At 35.7% G+C, this 12,967-nt stretch overlaps 1 protein-coding gene, 1 non-coding gene and 1 pseudogene across 2 annotated transcripts in view; 2 read left to right on the top strand and 1 right to left on the bottom strand.

The window, feature by feature from the left end:
- The window catches only part of UNC13C (unc-13 homolog C), a 540,818-nt gene that overhangs the window by 442,020 nt on the left and 85,831 nt on the right, over positions 1-12,967 (bottom strand). The gene's annotated exons all lie outside the window — the stretch shown is intronic.
- Positions 2,461-2,572, top strand: LOC112676230 (U6 spliceosomal RNA). The gene has a single exon (XR_003146399.1). It is a non-coding gene; the product is annotated as a U6 spliceosomal RNA (small nuclear RNA).
- Positions 10,304-10,646, top strand: LOC112675501 (transcription elongation factor A protein-like 8; annotated as a pseudogene).

The raw sequence follows: 12,967 nt of genomic DNA, 5'->3' as shown, positions 1-12,967 counted from the left end.
GACAGTCTACATGAAATGACAATTATGTGTACACATTGTACAAATTGTGTACAAATTACTAGTCTTTATTGTACTCCAATTATATATCATGTAACCATTGGGGGGAATGGAGGGAAGGGTATATGTGATCTTTATATTATCCTTTCAATATCCTGTTAATGTATATATTTTTTTTAATTAAGCAGTTAAAAAATTTTTTAAAATTAGTTATATTTAACCAAAAGTTAAAAGTTCTGTTCTTTAAAGACACCATAAAAAATAAAATAGGTACAAAATTAAAACATTAAAATATGAAATTTATGTATACATTTATAAAATTTCATCTAAAATACTAAGTAGACAATCCAACTCAAAGTTGAACAAAAAAATTTGGACACTTCACAAAAGAAAAATGCATAAATGGCCAAAAAGGACAAAAAAGAAGCTTGTCATGTCATCATTTGGGAAATAAAATTTACTACTTTAGATACTATGATATATACTGTGGAATGGTTGAAATTAAAGACATAAAACAGTGCTGATAACTATGTGAAGCAACTCAAACTTGCTTACCCTGAGAATGTAAAATGCTACAGTCACATTGGAAAACAGTTATTTCTTAAAAATTTAAACATGGTATCAAAATATGGAAAGATCTCAGATGTCCATCAACCGTTAAATAGATAAAGAAGATGCAAGTTTATACAGACACCTACACCCACACTGGAATACTACTTAGTCATCAAAAAGAATGAAATCCTACCATTTGCAATGGCATGGATGGAACAAGAGGGTATTATGCTAAGCAAAATAAGTTAGAGAAAGACAAATACTGTATTATTTCACTCTTATATGGATTTAAGAAATAAAACAGATGAACATAGGGGAGGAGAAGGTAAAATAAGGAAAATAGAGTGAGGCAAATCATAAGAGACTCAACTCTAGGAAACAAACTGAGGGTTACTGGAGAGGACGGTGTGGGGGGAATGTGGTAACTGGGTGATGGGCATTAAGGGGGCACTTGAAGTAATGAGCAAAAGGTGTTATATGCAAAGTAATGAATCACTAAATCCTACCTCTGAAACTAGTAATATAGCATATGTTAATTAAATTGAATTTAAAGAATTAAAATTTTTAAAAAGCCACCCTGAAAAAAATCTAAACATAGTACATTAAAACCTAAATGTGGACAAACTTCAAATATATATAGAATATGTTATATCTACATAGATATAGATATATGTTCTATGTATAAATTGCCATAAGATCCAAAGCACAAATTATCAAGAATAGGAATGACAAATATATCACATCAGAAGTAAAGAGAGAGAGCAGGAAAATGTATTTGCAACATACAAGAGAGGATTAGCTTAGCCTCCATAAAAAGAATTTGAAGAAAAACAGAAAAATAAATTGCATGTTTAAGTGCATTTCCTAAGAGGAAATTAACAAAGGAAAAGGTGATCAAACTGTTTGACTATGGGGATTGTGAAAGTTAATATTAAGCACCGATATTTTATTTCACAACCACTGAAACGGAAAAAAAAAAAAAAAAGAAATATCTGAGACTGTCAGGTTGTTATGGATGGAAACTCCATGAAGAACTGTTAAAAATTTATAGGGCCACTTTTGAAAATGAAATTGCAGTTTCTAGTAAGGTGGAAATTTGCTCACCCAATTGCTCAACAAATTTGTTAGGTATGTAACATGAAGAGAATCTTATTTCAGATGCAATGAAACGCCGAGACACCTGCACCCCGATGTTTATAGCAGCAATGTCCACAACAGCCAAACTGTGGAAGGAGCCTCGGTGTCCATCGAAAGATGAATGGATAAAGAAGATGTGGTCTATGTATACAATGGAATATTCCTCAGCCATTAGAAACGACAAATACCCACCATTTGCTTCAACGTGGATGGAACTGGAGGGTATTATGCTGAGTGAAGTAAGTCAATTGGAGAAGGACAAATATTGTATGTTCTCATTCATTTGGGGAATATAAATAATAGTGAAAGGGAATATAAGGGAAGGGAGAAGAAACGTGTGGGAAATATCAGAAAGGGAGTCAGAACATGAGGACTCCTAACTCTGGGAAACGAACTAGGGGTGGTAGAAGGGGAGGAGGGCGGGGGGTGGGGGTGAATGGGTGACGGGCACTGAGGGGGGCACTTGATGGGATGAGCACTGGGTGATATTCTGTATGTTGGTAAATTGAACACCAATAAAAAATAAATTTATTATAAAAAAATGAAGAGAATCTTACACTTATATAGCAGATTACACATAAAAAGATGTTTACTACAACATTATTTGTAACGGAATACTCTACCATATTTTTCCTATTGATAGGGAATAATTTTGATATATTTGTATGGTAAAATGTATTTAAATAAATTAGTTAGACAAATAGACATCAATGCTAGTAGTTTTTAATATAACATTGAGTTTAAAAAGCAAGTTGCAGAATTATCTAGTATGGAATGCTCATTTTGGCAGCACATAGACTAAAGTTGGAATGATACAGAGAAAACTAGCATGGCCCCTGCACAAGGATGACAGAATTATCTAGCATGGCATCATTTCTAGATTTATGGATAATTATTTCTGGAAAATTATAGTATATCCTAGAAGAATATATACAGGAGATTTTTTTTTTATAGTGATTGTCCCTAAGAAAGGAAGAAAAGACCAGAGAGCAAAATAACCTTTAAAAGAAGAGCAGTAGCTCCTTTCGCATCTATTTACTAAGAAAAAACATTCCTCTCTGCCTCCAGTGACTGGCTCCTTGAGCCATCAGATATTCTTTGGTTTCTCTGGTTACCAAATCTTATCATACTTTCATGATATCCCATCCATTACACACGGGACAGGGACGCCTGGGTGGCTCAACGGTTGAACGTCTGTCTGCCTTCGGCTCAGGGCCTGATCCCAGAGTCCCGGGATCGAGTCCCACATTGAGCTTCCTGCAAGGAGCCTGTTTCTCCCTCTACCTGTGTCTCTGCCCCTCTCTCTCTCTCTCTGTGTTTTCATGAATAAATAAATAAACTTTAAAAAAAAAAAAAGTTGCACACGGGACTGCAGAGTATAGAGCAAATAGCATGCAAACAAAAATGGCTTGTTGGAATCCTAGTATCTCAGAACACAAAGGCTTCTAGAGATCATGTTGCCTAGTGGGCTTCAAAATTGTGTTCTGAGAAGCCCTAGAGCTCCTAAGAGAGCTTCACTGGGTGAGGAAGGGCTTGGCAGCTAGGACTCTGCACCCACTACCTCTGATTCAAGTGCAGAGGTTCTGACTTTATCTGCTTTATAACTGGGTCTGAAGGCTGTGTTTCTGAAAGCAGTGCTCTTAAGAAGGAGGATGAAAACCCCTAAGTTTAGTCATTAATTTTATTTTTTTAAGAACATAATGAGCCATTTTCTAGTAAGGTCACATAACTCTTCTATGTTTAACTGATTTGATATTTAGAGAATTCTCGGTGCAATGGGAAACTGCTCAGGAAGGTACATGGGAGCTCATCATAACATATAAACAAGGAGGGTGCTTTTCCAAGTGTCAAGTCAAAATGAAGTGATAATTATGTTAATGTACCAACACAGCAACTGTGGTATAAATTCAGGGAGAAGGAGAAGATAGAATTTGCTCCCTCAAATTAGGCAGCGTGCATCGCTCCCTGCTCTCTCAGTGAGAAGAATGAGTCCTCCTCAACTCTTGGATTCATTTAACCTAGTGTAACCCTGTAAATAAGCATTATGTGTTAAAGAACGTGCAATGGGGTGTGAGCTTTGAGGAAGCAATTGTTTAGTCTAGTATGAAGTTGAAGAAGGAAGAAGAAGTCAAGCTTTCCAACCCTGTCATTAGCTAGGTAACCTCTAATGGAAGTCATTCATGAAACTAATAAGTTCTCTTCAAGGAAATCACAAAAACGGATAATTATATTAGGCACCAAAGTTCATGAGGAAGAAAATTCACAACAAAACAACTTTGATCTTTGCTCCAGGCTCTGCTTAATGGTCTGAAAAACTAATAATCATTAATTCTCACAAAAGATGTCATATGGCTAGAGCTGTAATGTTCAAATAATATTACACGTTTTCTAATGAGCGAAAGCCACTTTTAATCATTTTGAAACCAATTACCACAAAATGCATTATTTTATTCCTGTAATATCTTCGCTACAAGTCTTCCAAACATGGACAGCAATTTCACTTCCCAGGATATACCCTAAAAACACAGAAGTTGATTTTGCATTCAGATCTCATTCCACCTAACAGAATAATGACATTTTTTCCTACTCATCCTGATATAGAATTTTTGAAAATTGTCTCTTAGAATTTCCAAAATTCAGAATTATCTACTAATAATTCTACTTTAGAATACCTGCAACCATACTTAGAGATGATGTTTAAAATAGATCTCTTCTTCGTTGCTAATGCCTAGGGAAGATGGTGCAGCCATAAAGTAGAGGGACTTTGATAGGAAACTGTTTTCACAATCTGTCTGAACAGATTTGGCAGGAGAGGGAATACTCACCCATAGTATTTCCATCCCCACCCCTGCGAGTTACAATCCACATTATCTCATGGTTCTACCTCTTACCAAGGAGTGTCTGTATACACAGAGCTAAGGGGATCTGGAGAATTCTGAATGGAGATTAATTATAAAATTATTAGTCAGAGTATATAGTTTGTAAAAATTTTGTCTCCCCTGGCAAAGAAGTTGATATTTTTAACTCTCAATTTTGTAAACCTTTAGTTGGAGGCTGAGACAGCAATATACGGAAAAGATTTCTAATCCTAGGAAACATCTGTCAATGCAGGGGTACAGAAGACAGAAAAGGTGGTTGGGGTAGCCCCATAAACAGGTGGAAAAGACAGGAAATGAACTGAAAGTCTGGACCCATGCCAGGTTCTGACTCTCTCATTCCATATATCAGATTTCCTCCCAGCCAAATATATAAAAGTAAACCACCCCAGTATCAAACAGCCACATGGAATGCTTCCTCTTCTGAATTTGCTTCCTCTTCTGAATCTGCTGTCTACAGAGTTGCTTGACTTTGTAATATTCCCAATTGTAGACTCTTCTCCTGTAATCACGGAGTCAAACCATGGAGAGAAATCCAAATAACCATATATTTTTACAGCTTTAATCTATTGCCCCTAGTCTTTAGTCAAAATAATAGAAATGGAGAGAAACATCAAGTTACAAGTAAGTGAAAGACAAGCCCCTCTCCTTTGATCATCAATAATTCTTACCCAGTTTTGGAGGAAAATCTATACTCTTTGGGGGTTGGGAGAGGAAATTTGAAACTTGACATCACATCTACTACATACTATTTTTTTCTTTACCTACATTGAGATTTTAAAAGATTTAAAAACATTTTTTTGTAGAACTAACAGAAAAACTTCAAAAACTTTTTACAGAATCAAAACCAAAATACTCTTGAAAAAATTTTCTGAAGTATGTTTTACTGTTTTATAAAGTGTAGTAGAGCACACAGAGTCACAGAAACATCATTCTTTCTTTTGCTTATACTAGTTCTCAGTATCTCAGTATAAAAGATTAAAATTTCAATCCTCTCAAGATTCAATTCAAATCTTCTAATGAGAAGTTTCATTTCAAATTATGCATTGCTCTTTTTATGTAATTCTAGAATGAAAATAAAGAGGCCTTAAGAGATGGTCTAAACAATTCTCACGTTTCCTTAAAAGTAGATGGCAAAAGCACTTGAAAGTAATGGGAATAACGCTATTTAATATAGAAGTTTGAGAAAAGTACTTCCATAAGTGTTGTATATCAGTCTAATACCCTTTAAACTAATAGCTGAGTTCTCATTCTGTAGGAGAGCAGTGCCATTGAAAGCCAATTCTCTTCTAGTTATCAGTGGGTTCCAAAGTCAGATTAATACCATAAATTTTAAAGACTGCCTTATTTTATTACCTCTCTGCAGATTGTGAGCTCCTTCAAAAATGGGAACCAGTGATTATCTTTATAACCAACTCTACATTCTAACTCCATGCCTGGCACATACTTGTATATATCAAGCCATACATGAAAGTATGGCAAGTGTGTCAGAAACTGGGTTTAACCGATTTGGAAAGGTTTATATTGTTATTTGAATGATTATCATTTAAAATACAAGTTCTCTTTTGTTATAACCTACCCCCTATCCTTGTACCAGATAGTCCTTTTCAGCCTTATTCTATTCAATGACTGCTATTTCAAAAAAAAAAGTAAAATAAAAAAGTTGGATGCCTGGGTAGCTCAATAGGTTAATCGTCCAACTCTTGATTTCAGCTGAGGCATGATCTCAGGGTTGTGGGATGGTGACCCACGTTGGGCTCCATGCTTAAGAGTGGAGTCTGCGATTCTTTCCTTCTGCCCCTAGTCCTACTCATTCATTCTCTCTCTCTCTCTCTCTCTCTCCCCCCCTCTAAAACAAATTAATATTTGAAAAAAAATCAGGAAGTCAGAACATGGGTTGGCATTTAATTGATATGGGAAATATATAAAACAAAGAAAATAAAAATAGTCAATTTTCTATCAATGAAAATAAGTATTTTAGTAATAGATTGGCTAACTTTGATATTGTTTATTAAAAAACTAATTTCAACATGGTCAATTGATTTCTATGTCTACTAATCTGTGAAGCTGCTACGGAGAATTCATTTTTCTAGGAATGCAACATCATTCTTTTTTTTAAAATTTTTATTTATTTATGATAGTCACACATTGAGAGAGAGAGAGAGAGAGAGAGAGGCGGAGACATAGGCAGAGGGAGAAGCAGGCTCCATGCACCAGGAGCCCAATATGGGATTCGATCCCGGGTCTCCAGGATCGCACCCTGGGCCAAAGGCAGGCGCTAAACCGCTGCGCCACCCAGGGATCCCTGCAACATCATTCTTAAAGTATCTTTCATTATACAGTATAGTAACATTTATGATGAAAAAAAGCAAGGAAAACGCTTTTTCTGTCTTTTCTGTCTTGCCTGCTACTGTCAGTATCACCCTTGATTCAACTTTCACTGCTCTAATTGCCATTAAACACATGTTGGGGAATGTCATTAAAAAGACATGAAAGCTGTCTCACCTGTGAACTGGACAAGGGCATTTAGAGGCCCCTCACATTCTTCCCTGTCCTTAGAGTGTGGATTCCACTTACCTTTCCTGCTCCCAGAGGCTACTCCAAGGTCATAATTTTGAGATAGTGATGTGCTAATGAAATCTGAATAAACACAAGACAACTCTCACCTACCAACCTGGAATGGCCTGTCTCTATCTTTAATCTCCCCTGCCCTGAGTACAGGGGCCAATTCCAAATTGGGATAGCTCCCAAGAGGGTTGCAAACCAACAATACACATGCTGATTTGATATTCTGGCCAGACTAACCCTGAGTCATATGGTGGTTATCTATAAAATGTCTTGTCAGAGGATGAATGGAAGAAAAGAATGACTGGAAAAACAAATTTGTTGGGTAAAAATATATGAAGACATATAAAACAGCAAAGAATAACTTTATTTGAAAGGATAAAAGGATGACTTTTTTGCTGAAACTAAAGAAAATAAGAGAAAAAGGATGTGCAACAAGATGCTTACATGCTACTTTTCTTCTAAGCAAGCCCATCACAAGCCATTCTGTTAAGCTTTCAAATCTTAAACACATCAGCAGCAAACCTGAAAATATTTTTACTTGATATATTTAGAGGTTAGAAGAGTTTAGGTGGTCCTAGGGGGGTATTCAGAGTTCTTGTTTTAATATTTATTCACTTCCAGATGATTGGAGGACCAGTAATAATTCATTTTTATAAGAAAGGAAATTATCCACTCTGATAAACCCAAATTCTAGGCTTCAGATTCTGCTCTCTATATATTATCTCCTAATGCTATAAACATGAATCTCAGAGGTCTTATAATTCTTTCTCATTTCAAATGAAGGCAAATGATTCTGAGATGGATTCACTACATTACTTATATCTGCTGAGCCAAGGGATCTGAAAATACTGCTATATCAACAAATAGAATTATTATAGCTCATTACAACTATATCATGAAGTACCTAGTACCTAGTACTTGCTGTCATTATTGCATTTAAGAACAAAGTATCTACTTGGTGATCATCGCTACTTGGGTGAGCCCCAGGCATCTCATATTCAGTAAATTTTAAAATAGAAGTAAACTATTGTTCTGCTAATCTTATTCCTGCATTCTCTTTGAGAAAAGGATAGTAATGGCTTCTATCCGGTCATGAAGTCAAAGCTCTGAAGTCACCCTCAACTTTCTATTCTATTCATTCCATTCACCTCCAATTCAGCTTGTCACTAAATTTGGTTGAACCATCTCCTAAATCCCTCTCATATTCACACTCTTCTACCTAATCCTATCACTGCCATAGTTCAGATTTCCATGATTTCTGAAATAGTATGATTTTCTTCCCTTTGAATTTTCATCACAAACTGATAGAAGTGTCTTTTGTTGTTTGTAGTAGGGGGTGTTTAATTTAAAACTTACTATTCCTTACCCATGTGGGGGCTTTACGATACATTAAACTTATGTTTAAAAATGAATCATCCAAAAGCATGTATCTCTTCTCCTTTTTGTCACATAGGTGATAATAAAAGATTAAAATATATAAAAACTTCAGAATAGGGATGCCTGGGTGGCTCAGTGGTTGAATGTCTGCCTTTGGCTCAGGGTGTGATCCCAGGGTCCCAGGCTCCCTGCAGGGAGCCTACTTCTCCTTCTGTCTGTGTCTCTGCCTCTTTCTCTGTGTCTCTCATGAATAAAAATATATATATATATTTAAAAAATAAAAACAAAACCTTCAGAATCAAGGAAGCAACATGAAAGAACCTAAAGTGGACAGTAAACTTATTCTGAAGAATGCTTCACAGATTCCAGACTGAAAAGTGTTGGGAGCAGGAGTGCGGAAGGGCAGCAAGGACTATGCCAAGAGAAAGGAGCTGAAAGCAAGAGGATGATTTACTATCTGAATACAATAGGTCCCATTCACCACCATACACAGTTAAACTGTCACTGTTTCAGGAAGGAGACACAAGGTTTATTCTCATGAGAGATTAAATCTGAGAGGTATGGACTCCAAAACTCCAGGAAAATAGTGAGCATGAGATAAAAACAGCAAAGTTAAATAAAATCCTAATATGAACTATTGAACTATCAGACTGCTTACTCAATCTACTTCTACAGCCACAAAAGTAGGCAATGCCTCTTAAAAGCTATTCAGTTAATGTGTTGAGAAATATAGGTGAGAAAAATTTCCCAGAAGTCAGAACAGGAAGAAAAGGGCAACAAAAAGATAAATTTAGAGACCAATCCTACATGTCCACTCTCAAGTTAAAACAATTCCACAGAAAGGAACAAAATTTGTGGAAAATAAATCAATTCAAGAACTTTAGGGGAAACAAAAGTTACTACAGACAAAAACATTTCCAAATATGAATATATTCCCTCCTTCCCACTGCCCCCCACCCCCCCAAAAAAAAATTTTAAAAAGTGACTGTCATATGGATTCCTTCTCAGGAAGTTATTGATCTCCATGATTACAAAGAACTAATTCCTAAAAGAGATCGAATCCAGGCAGCATATGAGAGTAAAGGGAATTCCTAGGATGGTTGCCAATGGAAATCCTAGGAAAAGTGATGGACCAGGGTTCCAGAGCAATAAGCCCAGGACCAATAATACTGATAGTTGTCTTATAGGTATAATGGTACCTATAGGGAAGAAATGATTGGGACATAAAAGTTTAAGCAAATGAATGAATAAAGCAATTGATAATTCTAAGTAAAATGAAAGATGTTCAAGTAAATAAACTTAATAGAATTCTCTTGGGTTTGTAGTAAAAACTATATTCATATCATGATAAACATAAGTGAGAACTATTTTAATTAAAATGTGAAATATACAGCAATGGAAAGGTGAGTAGAGGAGAAATATGTTGAGTTTAATGCTTATCTACTATAAAAACTATTAGATACTAATTAATATTGAGAACCAAGGGACAGCATTATAAACCATTATTGTGGTATATGAAAGCCAAGATACTTTTGAGAGATTTCTGTGAAATTAAGTTATTAAAAGAGAGAAAATAAGGTCTAGTCTAATTCCATTACATGTCTTTTAGATCATGGATTAATACAATACATTCTTGAGCTCCATAGTGCTGGAGAAAAAGAAAAGTGCCCTAGATCCTTTCAGGACTCTTGATCTTTTGTACATGACATAAATCAAGTGAAGGATGAGGGAGGAAAAATCCCCTGGATCGCTACAGGATTAATTTATTCAAACGAAATAACAGAAAAATACACAACATGCAAAAGTCTTTTGAAGAAAATGAAGGAAAACCACAGAATATGCTCAAAGCTGAGGGAGACTGCCCTTTGGAAGAGGTACCACAGGAGGCAGAAAGAAATTCTCAACCTTCCAAAGAAGGTGTAAGCTCAGAATCAGAAGGAATTCTTAAGAGGGCTGACCAGATCTGATCAGGGGTTATAAGAGGACATTCTCATGAGGCATTTGAGCTGAAGAAATGATAAGAGGTAGAGAGGAGTTAGAAAGGCTTAGTGAAGAGAAAAAAGAAATAAGTTTGTGATGATGCAGTAGAAACAAAGACATTCATGCAGTCATCCTTATCCTGTGTGCTTTAGGCTTTGAATTTTTTTTTTTCTTGGTCTGATATTAAAATCTGGCTCTTGCTTTCTTTCTGTTAGTATTTTCTGGTTTATCTTTGACTTTCATTTTACTTTTAATCATCTGGTGAAATTATATCTTAGGGAGTTTCCTCATTATCAGAATCTCATCAGATACTGTATTTTGACACATTCTTTGAGAGTTTTTCAATTGGAAAGTTTCACACACATATGCATGAAATTATATTCATTCTATGTTGCAAAGTAAAACATAACAGGCTGCAAAGCAGTATATTTAGTATCAGCTCACATATGTAGGATTAAATCTCAAATCGTGGGTACATATACACATATGTGTATATGTGTCAAAAACTTAAGTGCTTATTTCTGTGTCATGCGAGTTCCTTTCACTTATATGGATTTTTTCATGAATATGTGTCACACACATACACAAAATTAAGGCTTTATAAGAGTCAAATAATTTGCTATCAGCTTATTACCGCAATGGAGGCACCTAAACTCTTGATGGAAGAACTATTTAAAAAAAAAAAAAAAATGTAAACCTCAAGTTATCTCTGGATCTCTTAGCCAGAGGAATAAAACTGACATTTCAGAGAAAAAAAATAAAATACATTCTCTGAATATGTTATTTTAATGATAAATTAGTACAACTTTGTTGAGTTATAAATTGGTTAACCAAGATGTTTTATTTCCCTAATAGATTTAAAGATTTTATATGCAGAGGCAACATCTTACATGTTTCCCATGTAGTCAATATTTCCATCACTCTTCATTCCTTTTGTGTAGATTTCTATTTCTCTCTGGTATGATTTTGCTGTTTCCTAAAATACTTCCTTGAACATTTCTTTGATTGGGGTTTCCTAATGTCTTTTACGCTCTAGCTGCTTTTAAGATTTTTTTTCAGAAGTATAAAAAACAACCAAAATCATACGTAACCATAAAAGACCCCAAATAACCAACACAATCCTGAGAAAGATGATTTCAGGCTACTATTATAAAGCTAGAGTAATCAAAATAGTATAGTGGTAGCATAAAAACAGACAAATAGACTAATAGAACAGAATCAAAAGCCCAGGAATAAACCCATGCATATATGGTAAATATTAGTTGACAATATATAAGAAGAAAGCCAAGAGTACTTAATGGAGAAAAGAGTCTCTTCAATAAATGGTGCTGGGAAAATGGGATATTTGCATCTAAAACAATGAAACTAGACCACTATCTTAAAGCACCCACAAAAAAATAAACTCAAAATGGATTAAAGACTTAAATGTGAACTCAAAACCCATAAAACTAAAAGAAAACTGAAGAAAAAAATCTTCTGGACACTGGTCTAAAAGGCTTTTTTTGGATAGGACACCCAGAGCACAAGTAACAAAATAACAAAAAGTACAAGTATATCAAACTAAAAACTTTTGCACATCAAAAAGAAACTACAAACAAAATGAAAAGAAAACCTATGTGGAAATATTTGCAAACAATGTATACAATAAGGGTTAATACCCAAACTTTATAAAGAACTCCTACAACTCAATAGCAAAAAGCAATCAATTTAAAAATGGACAAAAAAAAAAAAAATCAAGATTGTGTGGGGGGATCCTGAGCTCACAGGGACATAACCTACAATGACATGTAGAACCATCTCTGAGAACAAATTCTAGAGGAATTGATTCAAACCAATTAAGGATATAAAGAAAAAGCCACATTGAGATGAGTAGAAGAGGCAAAGACAGTTTTGCTAGGACCCACACCTCTGGTGTGACAACACACAAGGACGAGGGCCTCCCTGAAGAAGAAGAGTCCCAAGGTCTAAATTGGTCTTCAAGGCCCTCTGGAGAGGCACTGTAAGGCAAACATCTATAAAGTCTATCTTGAAAACCAGTTGAGATTTTGTTCAGGAGAGCTAGAAGGCAGTAGGAAATGGAGACTCCACTCTTATGAAATGTGCATACAATTCCACTTGCTCTGAGTCCCAGTACACAGGCAGCATTTTGAAAAGTACCTTGGATACATCTGAAGAAGATCCATTGACTAATTTTAGGGTATATGCCAGGATAGTGATATGTTGGAATAATCTTCAGGGACAGAAGCACTGGCAGGCATCTTCTTCCGCCCCACTCCCCTTTTATCTAGCTGGCCTAGCACTGGTGAGCAACATTTTTGACACTTGCCATCTACTGTGCTAGCACCATTTACCCAGCACCAAAGCCCCTTCCAAGCAGCCCCCTTCCCCAGCACTCTTGGCAGGCATCCTCAACCAGAACCAGAGACCCTCCTAAGTGGCTCCCCACTCTAGTGCTCCTGGTAGATAGCCTTAGCTGCCAC

Source organism: Canis lupus, chromosome 30 (assembly GCF_003254725.2).
Source record: "Canis lupus dingo isolate Sandy chromosome 30, ASM325472v2, whole genome shotgun sequence".
Lineage (NCBI taxonomy): Eukaryota > Metazoa > Chordata > Mammalia > Carnivora > Canidae > Canis > Canis lupus.
This window is presented reverse-complemented; position numbering and strand designations above follow the sequence as displayed.